Source organism: Tupaia chinensis, unplaced genomic scaffold (genome assembly GCF_000334495.1).
Source record: "Tupaia chinensis unplaced genomic scaffold, TupChi_1.0 Scaffold000197_1, whole genome shotgun sequence".
Lineage (NCBI taxonomy): Eukaryota > Metazoa > Chordata > Mammalia > Scandentia > Tupaiidae > Tupaia > Tupaia belangeri.
Window position 1 is genome coordinate 5,795,313 of NW_006159672.1, and position 4,986 is coordinate 5,800,298.

Consider the following 4,986-nt stretch of genomic DNA (forward strand, 5'->3'; position numbering starts at 1 on the left):
ATTCACATAGTAAGTGGTAGAAGAGGGACCAATAGAAGAGTTTATATTTTATGTAATTACTCATGGGTAATATACTGTGGTAACTGAAATTCGAGCTATCCTGAGATGAAACTTTTTTTTTTAAAAGAGGTTTTTGCCTTAGGTTTTGGCCTCTGGCAGGCGAGAGAGACAATGAGAGGGAAAGTGAGAAATCACCCCTTTGGGGGATGGCCATGATACAGTCCCTTCTCCATTTTCCTCCTGGGATCTTGGGCACACTGGCACGCGTGCACAGCTTGAGTTTCAAGCCACTGGTCCAGAACATGAAACAGTGTGCCATATGGGAGCCCAGCGATGTAGCCACTACGCCATCTGCTGGGCCTCAGGAGATGAAATATTATGTAACTAAATGATGGTCAATGAATTTTTTGCCTGTAAGAATGTGCAAATCAAGGACTGCCTATACTCTACATGTTACATTGACCCAGAGAAACTTAAATCTGACTGTTGAGAAACAGCTCATCTAAATTTGAATCAAATAATAAATCTTAAAGCATTCAAAGTGCATGATGACAGCCTATTAAGTGCATTTGAGGTGGTTTTCAAGCTTAAAATGTAAATATATTACAGTAACAGAATTTTAGAACTAAAGAGAGGTCCTTTAAAGACCCCATAGTTTGATGCCACAAATTATCTAGCATATTTATTGTGAATTATTTCTCCTCCTTCTATTTCAATTTGCTCATACAGCCACTTGTGGTCACAGTGGCATTCGGGTCTACATTTGATGAAACCACTAGCAGAACAAGCGTAGAAACAAGCCTAAGCAATCTTCATCGAGGCAGTCTCAGCGGTCCATCCCACTAAAAAATCAGGAGGCCCTGGCTATCATAGACCTTGCTTTTTGCTGGAATCTTGTCTGTCTGAACCAGCAGTTGCATTTTTTGTAAGTCTTCTTTTATCTCTTTTACCAGTTTTCTGGAGCAAATTCAGTTTGCTTTCCTGGGTTTGTAAACTATAATGACCTCAAAGCTTTAGCAGTTCTTCCATCTGATTCAGGTTTTCTTCTCTAGTCGTCTTCAGAATCAACATTCACACTTCTGTTGATTATTTGTGTACATTTTGGACTAAGTTTCCAACCAGGTACATGCTGTCTCCCAAATTTTGCCCTCAGAAAAGTGGCATCATCTAAGGCAATTACATGCAAATTCTTTTGACTTGTTCTTTGTGTATGTTAAATGGGTCACAACATAACTTCTACAAATCCTTAAATCTGTTGATGTGAATTTTTATATGATGGAAACAAATTGTATTATTCCCATAAAATGTCATTCCAGTTTGAAGTGACGTAAAAATATATCATTTGATGATAATTCTTGCAAAGTCTTAAAATCTGTGTGTTGATATTGTAGGTTTTATGGCACTCATTTGCGGTAAAAAGCTGAACTCCCACTGAACATGGATCCATCATTCTTGATGCTAGCAAATATTTCCTCCTTTATTCTGTCTAGAGATTTCTCTTTAGTAGATCATATGTCGATCAGCCTCCTAAGAGACTACTGTGTCGCAGCTGTCTCCCTCTTAGGGAACAATCTCTGCCACCTCACTCCTTCCCAAAGCCTACCCTGGTCCTCTTCTACCTTAGCTCAGGATCATCTTCTCTGAGGTTTGGACAGAACCCATCCACACCTGTTGAACTCTGCTGCCCACTTCCCAGCTGGTTCCCACACTACCACTCAGATTAAGGTATATTTTCTAGAATTACATATAAGTGGAATAATATATACCTGAAAAAATGATTTACCCAATTAAAGATGGGAAAATGAGCTGAGCAAAAAACTCTCTAAGGAAGACATATAAACAGCCAAAAAGCATATGAGGAAATGCTCAACATACCTCTCTCTCATAAGAGAGATGCCGATTAAAACAAAAATGAGATACCACCTAACCCCTGTCTAAATGGCAAAGATTAAAATACAAAAAATGGTAAGTGTTGGCAGGGTTGTGATGAAAGTAGAACTCTCCTACACTGTTGGTGGGATTGTAAATTTGTCCAGTCACTGTGGAAAACAATATGGAGATTCCTCAAAGATCTACAAATAGAACTACCATATAACCCAGAAATTCTATCCCTGGGTATCTACCCAAAGAACAGAAGAATGCTCAGTCAGAAAAGTGCTTGCATATCAATGTTTATTGCAGCATTATTCACAATTGTTAAGACCTGGAACCAACCCAAATGTCCATGAATAGATGAATGGATTGAAAAAGTGTGTCACACATACTCTATGGAATACTATTCGGTCATAAAAAACAAGACTCTGGCATTTGGTAGAAAGTGGTCAAATATGGAAGATTTATTGCTGAGTGAAGCAAGCCAGGCTATGAAAGAAAGATACTGTATATCTCCACTTAATATATAACGACTGTCTGCACTGTGGTAGAGACTGAAAGATTGTAGGGCATAAAAGCAGTGAAAATAGTTATGGATGCTGGAAACAGTGTGGAAGGAAGGTGAGAGAAAGGAAGAGTAAAGGGAAGGAAATTAGGGAGAAAAAATAGAGAGGCGAGACATTTGTGGGACACAAATGTTTTATTACCTATTGATGATAACACGTACAGGTGTATAGTATTCTCAACTGGACTGATCTGAGATGTATTTCATGTTGGGTAAATTCTCTTTACAAGCCAAATGATGTATAGAGATTGAATGTTTTTAAAAAGAATAAGAATAATAAAAATAAAATAAATTTGAAAAAAGAAAAAAATAAATGGAACCATAGTGATTTTTAGGTCTAATTTCTTTCACTCAGCAATATTATTTTGAAATCAAAATATGTTGTTGTGTGTATTAGTATTTAATTATTTTTTGTTTTCTGAGTAGTTTTATATTCTATATTTGCAACATCATGAAATGTACATTTTGTCTTTGACTCACCTCCTGGCATATAACTAAAAACCATAGACTCTTCACAGAGACAACTATCTTTTCATATGCTAATGAGCTGACTGAGAGTGGCAACTCCTATGTAGCATCAGAATGAGGGTCACCAGAAAGACCGAAGTGGAAGGATTAGAGAGATGGGACTTTCAATTTAGGAGAGGGGAGAGGCTAACAGTTCAACTGTTCACCAATAGCCAATAATGTAATCAATCATACCTATATACTAAAACTTCCATAAAATCCCAAAAGGATAGGGATTGGAGAGCTTCCAGAAAGCTGAACATGTGGCAATTTATAGAGGATAGTATTGCACAGAATGGGTATGGACACTCCACCCATTCCCACATGCCTTCTCTTACACATTTCTTCATCTGTATCATTTGTAATACTCTTTATAAAAAACTGATAAATGAAAAGTGTTTTCCTGAATTCTATGGGCCACTCTAGCAAATTAGTTGAACTCAGGAAGAGGGTGGTGGAAACCTTGAGTTAGAGTCGATGAGTCAGAAATACAGGGAAATGAACCTCAAGCTTGTGACTTATATCTGAAGTGGGGGCAATCTTGCTGGACTGAGCCCTCAACCTGTGGGATTTGATGCTATCTATAGGTAGATAGGGTCAGAATTGAATTGAATTAGAGGACACCTAGCTGGTTGTTCATTGCAGAAGGATTACTTGCTTGTGTGTAAGTTTTCTCCACATCTCTGAGGTCACTGAACTATTTTGTATTGTGAATATAATGGAGAAACTAAGTTTGCTGTTTTTATATTCTCAGAATACCCTAGTTTGCTTATCTATTCTTTGGTTGAATTTTTGCATTGCTTCTAGGTTTTTTACTATTACAAATAAAACTGCTGTGAATATTCATGTACAAGTCTTTGTGTGGCATATGCTTTCATTTTCCTTGGGTAAATACCTAGACTGGATCATATGGAATGTGTATATTTAACTTTTAAGAAACTGAAAAAGCATTTTTGAAAGTGGCTGTTATATCATTTTACATTTCTACCAGTGCGTATGAGAGTCCAAATGCTCCCACATCTTTTCCAATGCTTGGCATAATTAGTCTTTCTAATTTTGGCCATTATAATAGGTGTGTGGTGATATGGTTTTAGTTTGCATTTCCCCTATGATTAATTATGTTAATATCCTTTCATATGCTTATTTGCTATCTGTACATCTGCTTTAGAGAAGGTCTTCCAAATCTTTTGCCCATTTTTATTTTATTTTATACTTTTTTATTTCAAGTTCTTTTATATACTCCATCACATTATTTAGGTTGCAAAGTAAATATTCCAACATGTGTGCATTTCTCCACAGTCCAGTTGATAATACTATAAAGTTATCTTCAACAGATAATACTGCATTTCTTTGTCCCATTAATGCTATGCCTCTCTGTTTTTCTCCTTAATGTCCCTCCTCAGACTCTATTCCTTCACCCACCCTCTTCCCACCATATACCTCATATTCATAACCATTTACTGTGTTCCTATATCCTTTAGTCATTCAGTTTCGGTCACAGAGTGCGGACACTCGGTACATATTGGGTGGAGACATGCACTGTCTCTCCTTCATAGCCTGGCTTGCTTCAATCAGCAGTATATCTTCCATATTCATCCACTTTCTGTCAAAAGCCAGGGTCTTGTTATCTTTTTATGGCTGAGTAGTATTCCATAGAGTATATGTGCTACAGTTTTTCAATCCATTCATCTGTTCGTGGGCATTTGGGTTGGTTGCATGTCTTAACAATTGTGAATAATGCCGCAATAAATATCGATGTGCAAGCACTTTTCCAATTAAAAATTCTTCTGTCCTTTGGGTAGATACCAGAGAGTGGGATTGCTGGATCATGTAGAAGTTCTATTTGTAGGTCTTTGAGGAATCTCCAAATTGTTCTCTACAGTGGCTGGACCAATTTACATTCCCATTAGCAGTGTAAGAGAGTTCCCCTTTCACCACACCCCCGTCAGCATTTATCATATCTGTTTTTTTGTGTTGTTTTGTTTTAATCTTAGTCATTCTGACTAGGGTTAGGTGGTATCTCATTGCTGTTTTGATCTGCG

The 4,986-nt window shown here is 37.2% G+C and overlaps 1 pseudogene; it reads right to left on the reverse strand.

Moving 5' to 3' along the window:
- Window positions 1-669: 669 nt before the first annotated feature.
- LOC102480376 (ARL14 effector protein pseudogene) lies at window positions 670-1,450 on the reverse strand (annotated as a pseudogene).
- Between the last annotated feature and the right edge of the window lie 3,536 nt (window positions 1,451-4,986).